The sequence below is a fragment of the Aedes aegypti genome, chromosome 3 (genome assembly GCF_002204515.2).
Source record: "Aedes aegypti strain LVP_AGWG chromosome 3, AaegL5.0 Primary Assembly, whole genome shotgun sequence".
NCBI classification, from domain to species: domain Eukaryota; kingdom Metazoa; phylum Arthropoda; class Insecta; order Diptera; family Culicidae; genus Aedes; species Aedes aegypti.
Window position 1 is genome coordinate 321909768 of NC_035109.1, and position 22009 is coordinate 321931776.

A 22009-nucleotide genomic window follows, 5' to 3' on the forward strand; every position below is an offset into this window, starting at 1 on the left:
ATGTCCTCGCCGTAAAACCGCAGAATCCGCATCAATCAAGGACAACGGTTTCGACCCATCTGATGATCCCAAAAGAAAGTGGTTGGGAGTTAACGCAGGTGCGGCTTCATCGTCAATAGACCAATCCAGTTGCCTGCGTAGTAGTGCAATGTTGACAAAATTTTCTTTGTTTGCTGTGAGAACTGTCACAACATTGCTTTTGTTTGCTGTGAGAATCCAAATATAAACAGAATTGCTGCAAAACAACCACTTCCTTGTTGGCCTGCTGTTGACCGAAAGCTCAATGACGTCAAACAAACATCGATACGTTTTCATGCTGAGGAAATCGACTTGTGTAAGATTGATTGTGCGTTGGTGTTCGTGGCAGTTTGCTTGGGGACCTCTATAGGTACATGAGTCAACGGGCGTGCATTGAGTACACCTTCTATTTCCGTCAACGCATTTCGCAATTCTTCATCGGTTGGTCGTCGTGCATGGAGAACTTCTGAAAAGTTCCGCTTCACCGATTGAATGAGCCGTTCCCAACTCCCACCCATGTGGGGCGCCGCTGGTGGGTTGAATTGCCAGGCGGTAGAGGGAGTGACAAACTCACGCATAAGCCGATTCTGGTCGATCTTCTTAACGGTTTCCAAAATCTCTCGGTTGGCTCCAACAAAATTAGTGCCTCTGTCACTGTAGAAGCTAATAGGCGTACCTCTACGTGCAGTGAAGTTCCTCAAAGCCATTATGCAGGAACTGGTTGTCAAAGAGTGAGCCACCTCAATATGCACGGCCCTTACCGTCAGACAAGTTAGTAGAACCCCCCATCTTTTCTCAACCCTTCGACCCACAGATACCTCAATTGGACCAAAGAAATCCACCCCTACATGTGCGAATGGCCTAGTGTACGCGGCTAATCTGGCAGCCGGTAGATCTGCCATTTCCGGCGGTTGAGGAGCAGCGTCTCGGTTTTTACACCATTGGCAGTTTCTTCGGGTCAAGGCGAGAGCTTGCCTCAGGCGGAAGATGCTATATTTCTGACGGACTTCGTTAACTACGATTTCGTAATTACGGTGTAAATACTTCTGGTGGTAATGGGTTAAGATGAGCGATGTTACTGGATGCTTTGGCGGTAGAATCACAGGATTCTTTGCGTCACTGTGCAAGTATGCACATACTGTAGTCTGCCCTTCATTCTCATTACACCGGAATCGTCGACGAATGAGCTCAACTTGTAGAGAGAACTAGACTTTGGAATTTGCTTGGCAGCGACGTCTTTTGCCTCCAATGTTGATACTTCGTCCTGATAAACATCTAGTTGCGCTTGCCGATAATGATGATGTTCTGCTTTACGAAGTTCTTCACTTGTCAACGGTCCAATCATCACTGGATGCTTCCTGAGACGGCGCTGAAGGTTTGAACAAAAACGCAGGACGTAGCCGGTTACCGCTAATAATCGTCGCCAAGAGGAAAATCTTCCCACGTCTATTGGTGATTCAGGAACTTTGAAGTGAAGTAGAACACTAGGTCTCATCTCTTCCTCCGTGATGAACGGGTTCTGTTGAAGCGATGGCCAATTCTCTTCTGCTTGCATCAGGAATTCTGGTCCCCTAAACCACCTGCTTTCCGCTGATAAGTTCGGTTCATTCTGCCATCTAGTCCCGTCGTCCGCAACGTTTGAACGTGTTGGGACCCATCTCCACTCGCGGGCCTCCGTAGAATCTAGGATTTCACTTATTCTGGATCCAACGATGGCACTATATCGTTTGTGATCAGCTCGTAACCAACAGAGAACATTTCGTGAGTCTGTCCAAAATGTCCGCTTTGTGATAGTCATTGTAAGGTTGCCGTAGACGCTTTTCGCCAGTCTAGTGCCAAGAACTGCAGCTTGCAGCTCCAGACGTGGAATGGAGGTGTATTTGAGCGGTGCTACGCGCGTCTTAGCTGCAACTAGAGAACATTCCACCTGGTTATCTTCTACGAATCGCAGGAATACAACCGCTGCCATGGCACTTTCGCTTGCATCCACAAAAATGTGCATTTCAACGGCAGCAGTGTTTAACGAAGAAACAACTTGACGATAACATCTAGGTATACGCAGCTTCTCCAACGCTGTCAGCATTCGCAACCAGTCACGCCACTTGTTGAACAGGTTTTCAGGAATTTGTTCGTCCCAACCAACGTTTGCGCGCCACACCTCTTGCAGTAAAATTTTCAGCAGAACCAAGAAGTGATCGATGAGGCCTAGAGGATCATAAATGGTCATAAGCGTCCGAAGAATCTCCCGTTTGGTAGGGCAACGATTTCCATGGAGCAGATCTGAGTCGAATCTTGTCCATCCGATCTTGAATTTGAAAACATCGCCATGTGTATCCCACCACATTCCGAGGATTTTTTGATTCGCTAGCACGGCTGTAATGTTCAGGTCCTTTTCTGACGTAACTTCTCCGCTCATTTTTGAAAGCACCATTGGAGAGTTAGACACCCAATTGCGGATTTCAAATCCTCCCTGCATGTGGATAAAACGCACTGACTCAGCCAGTTCGACTGCTTCTGCTTCCGTTTCAACGCTAAATACCATGTCATCGACATAGTGTCGCTTCTTGATGATCGCCACCGCAGCTGGAGATTCTTCTTCGAATCTATCGGCGTTCCTGCTCTTCACAAATTGAGCAGTTGCAGGAGAACAGCTTGCTCCGAACGTCATTACCTGCATAATCTAAGTGTTCGGCTCACCATGCTCATGGCGATCGCGCCATAGAAATCGCTGACAATGCTGGTCTTCAGGAACAATCCTGACCTGAAGAAACATCTCTCGGATGTCGGCACACAGGCCTATTCGATGCTCACGAAACTGGTACAGTATACCTACTAGTGACGCCAACTGATCAGGACCGGTCAGTAGTGCGGAGTTCAAGGATACACCATACGCTTCGGCAGCAGCATCCCACACAATCCTGACCTTCCCTGGTTTATTCGGGTTGTACACCGGAAAAATAGGCAGATACCATATTCGTTCACGTCTTTGTGACAACTCCTCTAACGTCAGCTTACGGATGTAATTTTTGGACCTGTATTCCGCGATCTTATCGTTCAAAGTCCTTGACAACTCAGGATCTTTCCCATGCGCTTCTCCAAGCATCTCCAACGACGAACTGCAACTGCTTTGTTGTCCGGTGGACGGATTTTATCAGACCGCCACAATAGTCCTGTTGCATACCGCTCTCCGTCGAAGTATGTTTGAGATTCAAGTAGAGACATTGCTCGTTCATCATCCTTAGAAAGCTTTTCGATCTGGTTTGACTGAATCACTAAACTATCGATGGAAAAGTAGTCTTTTACCATCTGGTTCAGATGAACAGAATCCTTTTCATTGCACGAACAAATGTGATACGTGTGACTGGCTGTACTCGAAAAGGTATGTGATGTCCAGCCACCGTATACAGTCCAGCCGAGATTGGTTTTAACGGCGATCGGCTCGCCCATCTTTCCTTCGCGACTTTTGCGCACCAGCATGAGGTTCGCATGCTTCAAACCAATCAGTATTCGTGGACGAACGTTATGGTACGATTCCACGGGCAGTCCATGCAGATATTTATGCTTTTCTACCAGATGATCCATATCCAGTGACTGGAAGGGTAATTGTAGCTCTTCAACTGTTCTTACATCCTGAAGCAAAGTCCGTTTCCCATCCTGTCCGGATATTTCAACATTGATGCTCTGTGAGTCAGATTCGTAGCGATGGGTCCCTCCCGTCCACTTTAAACAAAGCGGGAGAACTGTTCCAGAAAGCTTCAGGTCTTCCGCAAGCTGCTGATCGATGAGTGTTAGCTCTGATCCGTCGTCTAAAAAGGCGTGACAATTTACTTGTATTCCATCGCCGAACAACGTTACAGGCAGATAGCGAAACGATCCCGGACCCGTTGCAGATTTGTGAGTATTAACGGTGCGTTCCTCATTCTGCTTCAGAAAACCTCCTTTGTTGGACACGCCACTGCTGGAAGCAGTTGGTGCAGCCATATCTTTGTGGAGCAGCACATGATGCTTGAATGTGCACCCGTTCTTTCCGCATTCTCCTGAATTACAGCCACCTCTGTGCTGCCGAAGGCACTTACGGCAGAAATTGAAGCCACAAACTGTCGCCCATCTCGCTTCATACGACAAATCTAGAAATCGCTTGCATTTTCCCAGAAATTTGCAATCACCTTTGCAGGCCGGGCATGGCTTGCTCTCTCCACTCGTTACAGTCACCGACAGACTATTCTGAACTGGATAAACTTGCTGACTTCTATCCTTGACGGCAACTTCTGCGTGGGTATTCACATATTTCTCCTTCCGAAGTCCTCGAAATTCCTGGACCTTACTTCCACGGTTTTGCGGCTCGAAAACCACGTTCACATCCTCTGCTAGATTGTATATCCACCGACTAAAGGTAGACAACTTCACTTTAGACAACTTCCTTTTGTATCGCGCCCAGTCAAGCCTGATTTGTGGCGGCAACTTCTTCTCAAACTCCTTCAGTAGTGTCGTATCGCACATATACTGCTTTTGACCACAAGCTTCTATGGTGGCACAGCCACCTCTTATATTTTAATTGGGAACTTTACTTTCTTCAAAACATAGACAGTTCTTGGTAGCTGTACTGATAAAACTATTATACTTATGCTTTACACTTGCTTAAATCTTCATAAGAGATTTTTCCTTCTTTTGATCATAGACTGTTCTTATTGAAATTAAAGCTTATAATACGCTCATAGAGTCTTATTCGAAACATATTTTTTTTAGCACAATGGTAAAATTAGGTGAGATGTCATTCTCCTCCAAGATTAAGATTGTAACGTGTGAACTGAACTCTGCACTGTTGCTAACGACACGGTGAATACTTACGTCGAAGAAGCTTACTGTTTCTCCGTTGTGAAAAGAAGAAGTCAACACTTGTGGTTGCTAGAACTATGAAATACATTACTTAGTACGATAGTGGGGATCGAAGCAATCCGATCCAGCAGAAGGACAAATAAGTCTTAAGGGGGCAGGATCCGCCATTGATTTTGGAATTTTCAAAAGCAGTTTTTTGTTCAAAACTAAGAAAATTTACACGAAAATGTGTTCACTGTATTCTACTCTCCAACCGAAACACAGTGAACACATTTTCTTCGAATAATTTTAAGTTTTGAGCAAAAAAACTGCATTTGAAGTTTCGATGATGACGATGATTACGATGATGGATCGTTGAACGTTAAGCCATTTTAGTTACTATTAAAAGCAAACTAAAAACGCGATGTGACCTCTGCTGGGAAGTGAATAATTGCTTACATTTAGGAGTCAAGAATTTATCCAGGAATTGTTCCATGGATTTAATCGGAGATTCCTTTAAAAATTCCTGTAGGGGTTACTCGAGAAATTTTTCAAGAGGTTCCTTCATGAATTGCTCAGAAATTTACCCATATATTTCCAAAAATGTCTTCAGGAGAAGAGTTTTTGGAAGAATTTGTGGAGAAAAAAAATAACGAAGGAAACTCTGGAGGAAATTTCTCATGAAATCCTTAGGTGCTTTCATGGTGAAATCTCTAAAGGAACTGTTGGAGGGATCACCGAAGGAATTTTCGGAGGCCCGGTACAAATCTCTGGAGATATTTCAGTGGGAAACTACGATGCCCAAGTACGATGCCCAGGAAATTCAAGGAAATTTTCATTGCGAAAAGATCCTGAACCTACCAGGAATTGAAACAACGACGCTGACTCTAACCACTCGGCTAAGGAAAGTTTGGCCCTCTGAAACCCTGGCTACGCCCATGACCTTCTAGCTTATCAGAATTTATAAACACAGTAGATTAAAGGAAATTCATATACTAGTGCCGCCTAGCAGATGCTTTCCCAATCTGAGTTTTCCTCTGCCGGATAGCCCTCGATCTGATGAGCAACGAAGGTAACACCACTGTCTAGCTCATCATGTAAATCATTGCTTAATTCTGTCTAATCCAATCCAATGCAACCAAAATCTAATGTTATCAAATCCAAATCTTATTGAAATCTAATTCAATCCAATCTCCTGATCCAATCCAAATCCAATTGAATTACAAATTTAAATAAATGTAATCCTGTTCACATCTATATAAATTGCTACCTAAATCCGATCACATGAAATATTTTTTTCAAAATTATTGCTTCACATGTTGAACCTTTCTTATACCATACTATTACATAAAGATACCAACAGAATGACTTCCTATAGCTATCATACGTATATATCAAAGTCCACAGCACGACCCAGTTCAATGACACCCGGTTGAATATCAACGATGGAAAAGGTAAAATCAACAAACCAATCGAATCGAACGATAATCGTTCTTTAAACGTGCAGTCTTTCTCTCTCCCTCTCCCTTCAACGCGATGGAACCGGCAGGAACCATTTCTTGGTCGAAGGCCTTTCCCTTGAAACAATAAACCGATCTCTTTCGTTAATCGGTACCGGCGACGTCGAAGCCACTCTTCTGCATATTGACCCGCTCGTTTCGTACTACTGCTCATGAGCGCACGGAGAAGAGCGCCATATATGGGACAAAGTGGGTCGAACCACAAGTTGCACATGCAAACAAGCATAAAACTTTATAAACATGAATCTATAAAAGGCTAGTCACCTAGCGTAGCGAGAAGAAGCACATCGCACAGTGATGCCGCCCATAGGCCAAAAACCGAAAAATAATTTGTTTTCCCCTTACTATTTATTTTTGAATCAGTGAATTTTTTAGTAGATGTTCCTGTTGTTGCTTTGGAATTTGAGAAAATGCAATTCAGGCGAAATTAAAAGTTACAATACTCAAATCTCCTTTTTTGATTCTCTTTATTAAGATTCTGCTCAAAGGGTTCGAATACGTAAAGGAGTCATGTATGTTATGTATGTCTTGTATGGAATCTATAGATTTAACGATCCTAAATATATATTTTTTTAAATTACACCTTTTCTACTTCACATTAAAACATCCTAAATCAGAATTTTAAAATTGATATCAATGACAACTATTACGAGAGTTTTTGATTGGTAAAACATAATTGAATTAACAATTTCTGATGGTAATTTTCATCGGATGTTTTGTAAGATGATTTATGACCGCTTAGTAGAACAAATGCAACCACTGTGCGGCGCAGAGCAGTGAAAGTCCCTAGAGTCGTTTCGTTTGCCCATGAGTTTTGTCCATCGCCATATCTACATAATCGGTCGTATCGTCGTGGTCTTGGACGTCACCACAGTGCAGTGATCGTTCGTCGTGGTTGTTTGGCATGAAAAGTGAAACCGGAAAATTAGTCACTTTCATGGTTCACGACACGGCGGCGGCGTGGTTCCGAGAAAGGCGCGGTGCTTCTTAGAGGGAGCTGCCGGTCGAACGTCGTCAGTCATCGTTGTGCAGTTCGTGACCTGATTCCTTTGAACTGCTGCGGTAGGTGATCGCTTCTTCGGTTCGGATGTTCAACTGCTAGGCGTTCAGCCTTTTTTGTCTTTTTCGTACCAGAAAATGAGCTTTGACCTTTCCATTTTGTGTCTGATGACTGATGGTAGCTACTTTCGCTTGAAAGAGCGTTTTCGACACAAGTGCTAATCAAGATCGATTATAAAATTTGTACAGACAATCACTAGTTGGCAGAGGCTTCTGCTCGATTAGTGAATTACAGGGTTGGTAGCGGCTGATTTATTTTTTTATATAGAAATTTTAGAGACCTTAGAAAAGGCAGGTTATTTCTCTACAACTTTTACAAACAATTCTCGCTGAATTGCTCAAGTGGTGTCCAGAGTGCACATTACCCTTGGCCCTGTGGAAATTACTAAAGATAGTAACGTTGAACTACTCAAGAATTTTCTAGAACAAATTTATGAGAAGTACTTTTGAAGAAATTCTTGAAGGTATTTCTCGAGAAATCGCTACAAGATTTTTTTTATAGCTTTTTATAGAGGAATTTCAAAAGAAATTTCGTAAGAGTATTGAGCGTTTCTAAGGTTTCCGTGGAGCCTATAGAATTTTGCACCAGATTTTGTGCAAGCAAAATGAGGAAAATAAGTGCCTTTGGTTAAAATAGAGACTTTCTGGAGAATTGTATTAAATAATGACCAAGTCTCTAAAAAAAAGAACCTGCTACCAACCCTGTAGCATTAAAATTGACAGTCACTGGTACCATCGAGGTACCATCGATCGCGTTGACTTTTAAAGGTTAGCAATCACGTCGATGCCGAGACGTCGTCGTTCGGTTCCCTACAAGATGCATAAGGGAGTTTGCTGCTCTACGAACAAATTCTCTATCCATTCGGCTGAACAATAATTAATCCATCCCAGCCGGGTGGCAATTATGTGGTATTTCGTTGAAATTTAATGATTCACTGATTGTTGTCTGGCAAGCGGTAATTCGAACGAATATGCGCTTGGAAGTGTGTGAATAACTCAAGCAAATACAACATCTGCTAAATGACCTGTGTTTATCCTGATCAGACACAGCTGGCCAAAGTTATGCAATATCCAAGAAATCCAGATTATGACATTTTTTCCCAGGGTACCGGAAATAGGAAAAAACGTGCTTTTTGAAGAGCCTACACCAACCGCGTTTAATTATCCCATTTTTATCGAGCTTTTGGCCTTGATTTCAGCACTTCGTCTGTCAATTTCGCCGCGCGGTTGTTTGCCGCGAGTCATATCTTATCAGCGACTTGTTTTATTATCTGTCATTGATGGTGTCGTTGATGTTGTGTGGTGAATACACCTACAAACAATCGCAGATCGCGAAGCGCTTTATTGGGAAAGAAGACAATCCAAAACACTGATTGGTCACGTTTTTTCTTCAATCGTACAATGGACCCAATGCCGCCTGACTTCTGGGAACGACAGGTTGACCGTTGACGGGAACATGATGTCCTGGATAAGTTGGCACACGAACGATTCGAAATCTCTTACGGTGATGTTATCAGCAGCTGTCGAGCTGCGTCGTAGATTGGCGAATTTAAAGCTAATTGACGACACCATAGCTTATACTAAGATTGTAATTTTGATTGTGAACTGACCCATCCAACGCAGATTATAAGCGATATTTATCGTTATCAAAGCTACTAACTTTAATAACAGCTCTAGATTAGTTAATCTCAGGATCAATAACATTACTTTCTTCCCGATGTAGATAAACCTAAAACTTGGATTCTTTCTTGGTGTTCGATTTCACGTCCACGATGTAGAAGCCATCTCTTTTAATCATTACGACAAAAGTGATTCTCAATCAGAACATTGTATGACAGCATATCCGTACAGCTTGATAACACCCCAATGGGAATAAATATACGGATGTTTGTCATACAAATGATTGTAATAACGTCTAATTGACATATAATTACTTTTAGAGGACGACATCTTTTATAAGATCAAGATTAAGATTAACAATTGATGTGAAAGCGCCATTGATCAATACGGGCTTCTGACTGAATTTTAAAACTTTCATAAGTGTATTTCTAGGTGTATTTGCATTTTATTCAAGAAATCCTCTAAAAATATCTGATAATCCTTTAGGAATGTTATTTTTACTAATTTTTTCTATTTTATTTGAAAATGGCAGTTCTTTGGCAGAAGCCCAAACAATCGTGTTCGTTCTTTTTCTTGTGTTGTCAGTGGTGCGGAATCAAGAACAATCGTGTCCGGTTCACGTAGTGCGAGTGCCTAAAGATATTCGTGTTCAGTCGAGGATGGATTACCAACTGGTGAGCTCGTTTCATACTTATAATTACACATTTACATATTTAAAGCCTGTCCACGATAAATTTCGGACACGGATGGCGGGTGTACCACAGAAAGTTCGAGAATTTTACAGAAAGAAGGATTAACATCCTTGTCAACTGTTTATTTTGTAGATATAACTCTTTTATTCTGAAATAAACAATTGTTTTTGTTGAATTATGAGTAACTTTTTTTTGCTGCCATTATTTGGGTGTCCGAAATTTAACGTGGATAGGCTTTATAAAGAAACGTAGTTACGTTTTTGTATTTTTCAAACTAACTATGGATGGTGCGTCACAACAAGTGTCGGTATAAAGCCTTAATCTGTTTTAAATAATGTTAAATAACATATACCTTCCATAACCATTGAAAAGTTCGACATTATGAATGTCGGCGTACTACAGGGTGACGTTTTCTTCAAGATACCCAATACGGTTTCTTTTCTAAAATTTTCATGACTATTTACTTTATTTACATCGAAAAGCATTAAACTAATAAGATTGGATAGGATGCAGAGCTACTTGAGCACTTCCATAATTCACTTTGGCATGGGGGGTTTTCTCGGGCAAATTTTCTTATACTTAAGCAGAAGAAACACTTAAACACGACGCGTATTGTGGCCAAATATGATCTCAGTAGCTTACGAAAAACCCCACTGCCGAAGTGAATAAAAAATTCCAAGAATCCGGCTCCCTATGTGTAAGTACAAACAATGAAAAACAATGACAGCCTTATTTGATAAAATAGAAAAGTATAATGAAAATACCAATTTACCAAGTAAGAAACACATACATTTGTCTAAATAGTTGCCTAGTTTTAATGCTTTTCTGTTCAACATAAGCATTTTTATAAGCCTTGGCTGAGAAAGCAAATTTGAAAGTACAACTAAACTTCAGTCAATAATTTTCAGTAATTAACTGTCAGCATTATATTTTACAATACCGCCGTGGGGTGACATTGGGCCTAGGGGGTGACTTTAACCGCCTCATTTAATGCATCTCATGGCTAATAAGACCATAAAAAACTAATTTATGGTCATCTATTGGCTAGTTATAACGTATTCTTGAACCTTGACAAATTGTTTTCTTTATTCTAGCATTAGCTTGCTATAAAAATATTGACCCAAAGTCACTCTTAAGGCTAAATGTCAAGGTTTTCAATAATTTTCTTTGTTCATATATTTTGATGATATTTGAAATTGCTTTATTATTATGACTTGAACTTTTACCATACTTTTATTCATAAGTGTTATAGAGAATTTGAAAAAATCCCTAGCAAACCCGTAATTAGTCAAGCTTAGTTTTATTTTTTGTTATTAGAATAAAAAAGTCATTAGAATAAGAAAGTCATACATAAAATAATTATGATCTTGTCTTCGAAAGTTAAATTAACTTTTAATTTCATTGGAAAGCATTGTATTGTTGAATTTGTACTTTCATTTCTACTAAAATATTAGTTTTATTGAAAATTCGAGAAATCCTGGGACAAGCTTAGATTTTTGTCCCGCATTCCGTGCAAATTGGCTGGGAAATGGACACTCAAAAACAATTTCATTTGATTTTCCCGGATTTTCGGTAATTTAGAAGTTTCAAATATTTGAAACAAAGTGTCCCATTAATTGTCGTGCTTTTACATATTGTACAACAAATCTTGAAAGAACTCGCTCACCGTGAATAGCATCAACGAGGTACTTCTGGAGGTAGCTCGTATTGTAATAGCCGGAAAATAAAAAAATCGATATAGTTTAAGCTCTAAATGCAGTACATAAGATTGTTTTACACAAACAATCTAACCGCATGTAATTTGAAACGATTTTTTTTTGTTTCGTGCATATCTTGGCCTGGCCCCCTTCTATATTTACACCGTTGGGTCTTGTCAACTATTATGACCCGAATAAAAGAAACATATAAAACAAATCATATTTGACTCTTCTTACTTTTAGCAAAGTTGACAAACAAAAGACGATCAATGACTTTAAACTGATGTTTTATGAATTTAACTTTCAAAGTTCAGCTTCAGATTTTCCCTTTCAAAGTTCAGCTACCTCGATTCATAAGTTTAAAAATATTCCAGTCAAGTAAGCATCTATAAGGTATTGAAGAAAAGCAAAAATTGAACAGTAGGTTGTCAGAAATTGACCAGGAATTTTGAATGAATAGTTAAGAATTAAACCTTCCTAGCTTAAAAACTAGCCGTATGAAACAGACCCGATGCAAATCGGTTAATCCATTTTTGTATACAGACAGGTCTTCTATTAGACACTGGCACCCACTTTCCTCCCACGGAAATGTTTCAGTTGTTTCTAATGAGTTGAGCTGATTTTTTTTATTTGTGGATGCCACATAATAGGCAATAAGCCTATCGAATTTCGCATCAGTCTATTGAACGACGGTTTCGAAATTCCCGTGGGCGGAAAGTGGGCGGCAACGTCTAATTGGAGACCTGACTGTAAGATGTTAAGTTGCAACTAGTTGGTTAAAAAAACAACAAACTTTAAACAAAAGAAGTCAAAATATCTTATAAAAGGTTAGCTGCAATCCTAATTCAGATATCTGAAGAAAAATATTGGCTACTTCAACGTGAATAATTATCAGAACTTAATAACTTGAAAGACAGTCTATGTTAAAAAGAAGGGAAAATATCTTAATATATCGATAACTACCACGTTTTGTAAGATAGCAATCAACAATGGTGTTTGGTCAAACAACATTAAACTAACGATATTTTATAAAATGTGGTAGACGTCCATGAAAACAGATATGGACGTCTGCCATAATTGTTTTTTCTCGCCTCGACAAAATTTATTTCAGTAATGTTGTTATGGTTAACGTCTGTTATGGCAATCATATATTATCGCTATTGTCCAATATGACAATCGTCTGTATGGCAAACGCCATCCAAACTATCATCAATATAAGTACTACAAACCCAACTCTGTCCATAGCTTACAGAAGTCAACAGGATCAACTACACTGAAAAAAATATTTAAATTTAAATGACATGTAAAGCATGATAGTCGTGTTTTTACATTGCTTGAATCCAAATTTTGATTTAAAATTGAGTTTAAATCAATGCACATGTTTAGAGCATTGAAAAACATACGATTTTACATCTTTATCAACATGATTTTGCTGCAAAGTGTATTTTTCAAGCATATCACAAAATTATAGTATTATCGCTTCAATCGTAAATGAATAAAACCATAAATCTCAATCATCATTTAAATTTACATGCCAATCGTTCTTCGAGAACAAAACTAATATGGCCGACTGATTGTTTTGATTTACTTGCGGCGATCGTGTTCAGTACTTCAAATGGAAATTTACGCATGGATATGCGCTTGTCCCACGGCGGAATAAACATTTACATATGCAGGTAAGTTCCGTTTGATTGGAAGATGCCGTTTGTGAAAGTGAACCTCTTTGAAAAGCAAGAACTTTGTACATTTTTCCAGGCAGCTGCACCCCACAATCCAACAAATGGTGCTAATTGATATCGATTACCAGCCAACATGACTATCTTCAGGACGAGCTTTGTGAGGAACAATTTAATTATTATGTGTGAAATATTATGGAGCTTTTCGTCGAATAAATTATCCATGTATAATCGGAAAACAGCATATTTTTATTTGGCGCATCTGAAGGGGGGTGCTTTCATAAATTAGGGAAATAAACGAAAAGTGAGCAAGCAACGCAGGAGAAAAACTTATAATTACATTGATGTTTTAACTGTGTAGGTCCAGACGATATCTACATCAGTGTTTTGAGTTCCTTTCAATACAACGCAAAATACAATAACAGCAATATCTGAGTTCATCTGAGTAAATTTCAGCACAGTTTACGAATTGGCAACTGTTTCATTATATAGCTCTTTAGAGCATTAACACTTCAGTCGTCGCGCTGTTGTATTTTGCTCAACACTGTTGAAAAAACCTCGCTTTTCGATCACAACAGCAGCGTGGTGGTTCTGACGGAGCAAAACCGCGCGACGACTGAAAGGTCAAAAAAGAAACGCGGAAGTTCTACCAAAAGGTGGAAGCAGCATTTTAATGAACACCTGAATATTCATGGGAACGCAGGCAATGGGAACACAAACAACGGATGAAATGTCAACGTCAGCACTGCGGATAATGGAAACCAACCAGCACCGATTTTGAGGGAGCTCAAGGATACCATTCACCAGCTCAAGAACAATAAAGCTGTTGGTTAGAAGAGGTATCGGTGTTAAACTCATAAAGATGGGCCCGGAGTGGCTGGCCAATTTGGGATAGGGGCAATGGGGGCAATTTGAACATACGGAGCAATATAAGCCACCCCGGATTTGACCTCGAAGACAGTGCATAGTGGCGCATAGCCGGACAAAAGCTCAAGAATTCATGTTCTCAAAATCACTTGTTAATATTTTTTTAGATTTCTATACCATTGGGTGACGATTTCTCAAAATTTCTGTTTTGACAACTACCAAAAAACTAAACATTACATATACTTTGCAATTGGATTAAATGGACAAATTGATGTGCGGTTTTGCGAAAAAGTTGCACGTCTTCTCGGTGAGAATCGAACTCACGATTCCCTGATTTCTAGTTACGGCGCATTACCCTTACGCCACGAGAGGACTCATGGACGCAAAAGTTAACCTGAATTCGATTTCAGCTCAATAATCTGTTTTGTTTTCGATTTTTGGCAGCATCGTAAGTACGGGAAAGTCAGCAAAATTGGACTGCTTAAAATTCATTCACTATGGTTCACCTAGCAAACTTCAACCAGCTGTAACTCAATGAAATCATAGCCGTTTTAAGCTCAATAGGCTTCATGTGAAGGCGTAGTCTGAAGCCTTAGATTCGGCTATAATAAGATAAATTTTAACACATTAAGTTGTTATTTGTAGTTTTTTGCAATCTTTCTCCAAAATGTTGATAAATTTTCAAAATTTTGTCCGTTTTATGAGATGTGTTTTAAGGCTATAAGACAATTATATTTGTTATTCTGGTAAATTTTGCCAATCTATTGAAACTGAAATCTATTGATAATACTGATCAATTCTGGCGCGAAATCAGATTTGTTCGTAAGAAAAATTGTTAGAAGTTAGAATATCATTTAAACAGTGACGGACGGGGCAAAATGAGCCACCTATATTCAAGCAAATAAAACGGTGTTTTGAACATAAAAATACATTATTTAAATATTCTAGTAATTTCCTTACTACATAGTTATCTTGGTGTACCATTACAAATGGAATACTGGAAAAAGGGTTGAACAAGTGTTGCGATTTAATACTAGAATTACATATCGTTTAGTCTCAAATTCCGAATAGACTCATATTCCGAACACTCGGTTTTTGTATGGCGTTTCGGTTGAAATGTTTCACTGAAATGTGTCACCAAATTGGAAGGAAATGGCAGTCATTTGAAATTCAATTTAAACGTCTTCCAATCTATATTATACCTCGGGGGTAGTGATGATCTCTAGTTCGAGGACAGTAGGACTAGCTTAGATGGATTTAGTTGCGAAATTATTCATTTGAAAACGATTTATTCATGCTTTTCGGAATTTGAATCAAGGTGTTCGGAATATGAGACAGAATGGATGCAGTGTTCAGCATTTGAATCAAACTGTTGTTCCAAACTTTTACGTAAAATAATTCTAAACAAGTTTAAATAATCATTTTTATCGGCATATCCAATAGCTAACAGTAAGCCTTAACGAATAAATTAAAATTTACACAAATATCAGCTATTTTGTACTATCAGAATGCATTTGAAGTGACTGGTGGCCTTAAGTGTTCAGAATTTGAGTCAAAACGGTACATGGATTGTTTGTAGGTATCTGGAAGAATCTTGAACGGAGCTTCTAGAGAGCTTAATAGGTATTATCTAAGCTATTCTTAAGTTTCCAATGAAAACTCTTAAAAAATTCCAAATTCCATCAATTAAAGTTGAATTTCAGGTGGAAAATCTCCTGATGTAATGATCGAAGTATTTTCACGAAATTTTCGAAAGCATTTATGGTGACACATCTTAAGGAAATTTATGCCAATGCTAAACTTTTTCCATTATACTCAGCTATACAGCTCGAAGATCTATTATTTGCAGAGTTTTTAACCAAACCCAATTAAATTATTCTATAAAAAATCAAAAGATTTTTCAAAAACAAAAAAAAAAGATTTTTTGAAGTTTTCTGATACAATTTTATAATAAAACTACCAGATTTTTTTTTATGGGAAAGGAAGGGTATATTTAACTGAGCTGTGTCAGGTTTTGTGATGTAAGTATTTTGCTGCATTGCTAAGGACATACGTTTAGGAATTTCGAATGAGTTTACTGGCCAACTTCCAAAATTGAATTATTTCTAGCGATTCCTCAAAGTATTCCATCAAATATTCCTTTATAGATTATACAATACTTTTTCTTAAAAGGTAGAGAGGGATGCTCGGATCATACCTTACGTAAAATTTCCTTGAAATAATTAATCAATTAATGTTACAATTGTTAGCCTTGATTATCATCCAAACAAAAAAAGAGATGCAATATGTTCAAAATTCATATCGAATTCGATGACTGAACGTTTTGACATGGAATTTGTCGTATGAGTTCAATTCTTGATTAGATTACTTTCAATCCTTAATACTTATGCACATTCCAGGCAATTGCTATTCTATATTTCATCATGGTAGCAGACCTTCAATTTGCCCAATCAAAGCGAATCAGTGCTGAACCCAGAGCGAACGAGTTCATCAACACTTATAACGTAGGGATGGTTGCTAATCTCAAGCTATAGTTATTTTCTTGCATTAGTTTAGCTGATTTGGCGAAAATTTAAAAACAATCCATGCCGTAGAAGTTTCAAGTTCACCATTATACTTGAAAAAATGCTTTACTTCCCTGCTCTATGCCAGTCTACATGGATGAAAATTAAAATTGAAAATCTCACTCTAAATTTCAATAAAAATAATGTATATCAAATGTTTTTGAAATTCATACGAGTTAAATTACGAACTATTATCAACAATCATTATTAGGCTGAAACGCTTGCTTAACATCTATCGTTTATCTCAGGTAAAATTACGGTTACAACAGATTTCAATTTATTTTTCGTTGTACAAATTAATTATTACACATTTTTAACAAATTATACTTTTCAAATGCTGCTAATTTGTGCAATTGCACCTTTCTAAAATCATAATCCAAGCCTTACGTCCACTTCAATTTATCACTTTTACACCCAGTAGCGCTAATAAAATTGATTTATTGTGAATGATTGCCCTTCTGTCTCTCCAAGTAGGGGGCGGGCAGCACTCTTGAATTGCACATTCACCCCCGGGCAGCTCGTGTTGGTATTTCGAATGCACTGGGCTTTGTTCGCATCATGATTCAACGCAATTCCGACGGGGCCAAATTCCGAAATGCCTATTAGTCAGCCGTGGAGCCATCCGAGATCCAGTCAAGCGACGCCGATATGGGCGAACGCGCCCCAAGTCTGTCCAGTAGTCATCGTCGTCGTCATCAGTGGGAACAAGGCAACAACAATGCATGAAAGCAAAAGTGAAACAAACGCGACTCTAAATGGAGATAAGAAATTTAATAATTGCATCAGTCGGCCATAATCATAACAATGCTCTGCCCCCTTAACCGGGGTGCACAGTGTTTTAAATCGTAGATTTTGCAATCAAAATAGAATAGACTGTTCAAGTTTATTGCTTTTAGATCTTTGGTGTCTTGAACAGTGAATAAATTGTCACCCAACACGCAGCAACAAAGACATTGTCACCTCCTATTCTTGTTGCAACAATTTTATTCCGCAACATGAGTTTATCATCACTTGAACAGAATATGACAAAGATCGATCACCACGTGCGCGGTGATTTTCTGGGCGTCGCATTGCAATTTTCGAGAACTTTCTCTGTGTTGGTAAACATTGACACATTATCAAACAGCATACATAAAACAAATTTGGTTTTGTGTTTAAAATTACTGGTTAATCGCGAGTTGAAAAAGTTGCAACAATGTTGCGCTCTGTGATTGTCATGACAATTCTGCTTTTGATTATGTCCTTATCCGGAACAGTTGTGACAAACGGTTGTGAGCGAGCTTGCTTTGTTCTTTGTTTTTCGTCTATGTTGATGATAATTTGATTCACTGGAAAGAAGTTTCTCGATATAAAAAAGATGCTTCTTCGGGCTAACAGGTCAAATCAAAAATTAATTTCTACAGAAATATAAATCAGAGATCTTTTGTTAGTACTGTGTCCTTCCTGTGCAACCCGGAGCAATGGTGCAGGGACCTTGTGTTTATTCGAGATAAATGACTGCCCTTCTCTATTCTAAAGCCTAAGGCTAAATAAGGGTGGGATTATGAATGTGTTGTTATTTATTTTAAATGGGTGCGTATTATGCATTTTACACAGTGTATTCTGTGCTTTTACGCCTTTGACGACTTTCAATAGATCCCGATCTGTTTTTTTTTGCTACTGATCTTTATCGTGCTGAAATTGTAAAAACTTGATCCTGCCTAGTTTGGGTAATGGCTACGGTTAGGATAGCTCAGATCAATCTTCAGCATACAAGAACAGCAACGATCAATCTTTGCAGACCACTTTGCAAGAAACTTCTTCGAAGACTTTGAAAATCTAAAACCTATAGTTTTGAAGTTAGTTAATTTTGATCGTGAAATCGAACATTTAAGACACTGTTCGGCTGTAAGGAATCAGTCAGACGCGGTATCCACACGGTAGCAGTGAACGATTATTGTCTGCGCTCTGACTGAAGCAACTCGGATATGTGTACGCAAGATTATGCGCACATGTAGTCCACTTTCGATTGCAAGATTGTTGTTGGCGGCTATAGCGCACAGTTCGCACTGTAATGCGCGCGCTCTGTTGGAAAATCGATTTCGATTTCGTTTGCCAGCGCTTTCGGAATTTATGGTGGCTCCCTGTTTCGCTTTGATGCCGACGCCGATGCTTGTAGAATGGATCATTATACTTTGTTTATACGAGCCTGTGTGTGTCAATTGGTGTTAATTCGATTAACGACTTGCTGGGGGTGACCTAGTTGATCGGTCGAAAATTGAGGAATTTTGAAACACAATGATAATTTGTTTGATTTATGAAAAAGTCGAGGAGAGTTCAATAACCGGCTAATCGAGGTTTAACCGGGTGTGATTTAGAAGAGTGGCGGATACCAATATGAACTATTGTAGTACTAGGAATAAAGCTCTGCAGAGCATTCTGGAGATAGTTCTGAAGCTGCCTGGTATAGTACTGATGAATTATTCAGAACATCGAACGTTGATAATTTAAGACAGAAATCGTAATTTCCTTTTGCCCATATAATAGGTTAAATGAATAAAGATTAATACAAAGTTTTTATTTTTATGTCATATTCAATTCATCTGTAAAAATTCTGAACTGCTACGGCAAATTTAATTATGTTATGTTATAACAAAATGTAATAATAGCTTAATTTACTTTTACCTAATTATAATGATAGTGTTGCCTAACACAGAACATCTAGATATAATGATGAATGTAATGGAATGGAATGGAATGGAATGTAATGTTAGGAGCCTTTTTTAGCCGAGTGGTTAGAGTCCGTGGCTACAAACCAAAGCCATGGTGTCTGGGTTCAATTCCCGGTCGGTCCAGGATCTTTTCGTAATGGAAATTTCCTTGACTTCCCTGGGCATAGAGTATCATCATACCTGCCACACGATATACGAATGCAAAAATGGCAAATTTGGCAAAGAAAGCTCTCAGCTAATAACTGTAGAGCTGCTCATAAAAACACTAAGCTGCAAAGCAGGCTCTGTCCCAGTGAGGACGTTAATGCCAAGAAGAAGAAGAATGTTTGAATAGATACCTACTAATAACGAAATTAGAAAAAGAAAAAAAATTGAAACCGGTTCAGCATCGTCCGGATCAGGATAAAATTTGCACGATGCCAGCGCAGCTGACACCTCGTCAACTCAATCATCAAATGGTGAAATACATTTTTCATGCTGCTAACGCTAGACGAGCGCCATCCTGGCTCAGTCTCAAAAGTGTAGCAGATGAGCTACAACAACCTGATCTGGGATGAGATGTCAGCATCTGTCAATCAACAAATTCGTCTGCCTTGCACCTCTCCTGTGCTACAATATGGTATACCAGAGCGGCACTTGGTTGAACCTGTTGATCTTCGCCGAGGCGATACCCGAATTATGTCCCGGACGTTGCGGCTTACTCACAGCGCTAGCGAGTGTGGCAGCACGACTTGGACAAAGTACACATTGCCGATGATATGCCGATGACATGTAACAGAATCCTGAAACTCTCCCGTTCGCCAAGTGGATTCAATCCGATGCCGGCGCTGGCTGTATTCTTGATGAGCTTGCCGTGCAAATTGCTACACATTGGAATGATCGTAGAATTTGGGGAAAATGATGATGGTCGGGGAAGTGAGAAGGATTTTTGAGGTAGAATGTGGGAAAGCAAATCAAGCAGTGAATTCGTTGTCATCAACGATTGGTTTTCATCTTTCAGAGCTAGATATAAAGTTGTTGGAGCCGAACGTGTAGCACGCTGTACCACGGATAAAGAACATGTTTTTCAGGCAGATACAGCAGTTGGGTATCAACCTACAAGTTACAGCATGCTTCAAGTAGTTTTTTTTTCTATTCATTTCTGTGTTTATATAGCTGATAATTGATTTATCACTCAGTGTAACATTCTTATGCTGGATCAGCTTTAAATCAGAATTTATTATAAGGATTTTCTTAAGGAATCCTTGAAATATTCTACAGACTTAACTAAAAATGGCGAGATCAATACAGCCGAGTGGTCTTCAAACGAATTTCATGAGATATAAGAAAATAAATGCCCAGTATCAGTAATTCATGAATTGCGGCTAAGCAACCTGACATTTTGTTAACTGAACCTGGCTCATAATTAATGAACCGTAGTTGATACGGCCAAGCTTGGGAAATGAAACTAAGTGTGTTTACCTGGGGAGGGGGGCAGATAGCCGTAGCGGTAAACCCGCAGCTATTCTGCAAGTGCATCTCTGGATGAAATAGAGCAGCTATATTTCTCACTAGAAACGAAGAAGTTCTACGAGAAGCTCAACACATTCCACAAATGCTCGGTACTGCGAGCGAAATGTCAAGGAATAATTATGGGATTAAAAAAAATGATAAGAAATTACAACCGTTACTGAATTCTTGGAATCTATTCCGACAGGGTTCACATTACCTCCAGGAATTCTCAATTAAGAGTGCGGAGATTTGCAAAGCCGAGTGGTGAGCAACAAATATCATTAAATCTCATCAAACAAATGCCAAGTATCAGTAATTCATGCATTGTTGCCAAGTAAGCAAATCTTCTAGTTCAGAGCAGCACACTTGGTATATGTATGTTACACCGACTCATGTATAGCCAAATCTAATACAATAAAATATTTACAGGATGTTTTTTACCAAAATCAGTTTTCCAAGTCCAAGATTTTTCCCGGATCCTTAAACCTAAAAATGAACGATACTGGTTGGGCTACAATTTTTTTGTTCTTTCATACACAATAGTTATTTGAAATATCAAAAAGACCAACACCGAAGATATTACTTCCAATTTTTTTTATGAATTATGAGAATTGAGAGTTTGCTTAAAATCTGCTTTTTTATTTTTTAGACATATGCATCAATCAACTTTTTGTCAATAACATCACTTATATAATTCGGATCCTATATTTGGCATGAAGGAAATAACCTACTGGATCACTAATAATCAGGAGGCACAGTTTGTGTTTGATTGACAAATCCCAGTAATTATTTTCAATCAAGTAGGCAAAACTACAGGGGATGGAGTTCACTAAATCTAAATTTATGTATTAATTCTAGTATTAATGGTATCTAAGCTAAGACCATAGTTCCACCAAAGGGTAAAGTTTAAGATTTTTTTAAGAATGCCTTTGAAATTATGCATTACCCATTGGTTACAAGTGAAATTTTTGATCTGATGAAACTCATTCTGAATCAAAAGCGATTGTTTTTATTGAAACTATATAGCACCGAACAACATTTGATTGTTCTTCTATAAAACTGGCTATTTTTTTACATAAATCCAAAAAAATCTTCTCAGGATTCCATTAAAAATTTTGCCAAATCATCCCAATAATAACTGAAGAACCTCAAAGATTAATTATAAAGAACCTTGCTATTTTTCATCCATCAAAGATATTCCCGAGAAATTAAAGAAATTAAAGGATCAAACAAGAAATTCATTGAAAAAGGGTGGAAGAATTCACTGTAAATCTGTAGG

The 22009-nt window shown here is 38.7% G+C and overlaps 1 protein-coding gene across 15 annotated transcripts in view; it reads right to left on the reverse strand.

Moving 5' to 3' along the window:
* Window positions 1–22009, reverse strand: part of LOC5576761 — a 180611-nt gene that overhangs the window by 73535 nt on the left and 85067 nt on the right. The gene's annotated exons all lie outside the window — the stretch shown is intronic.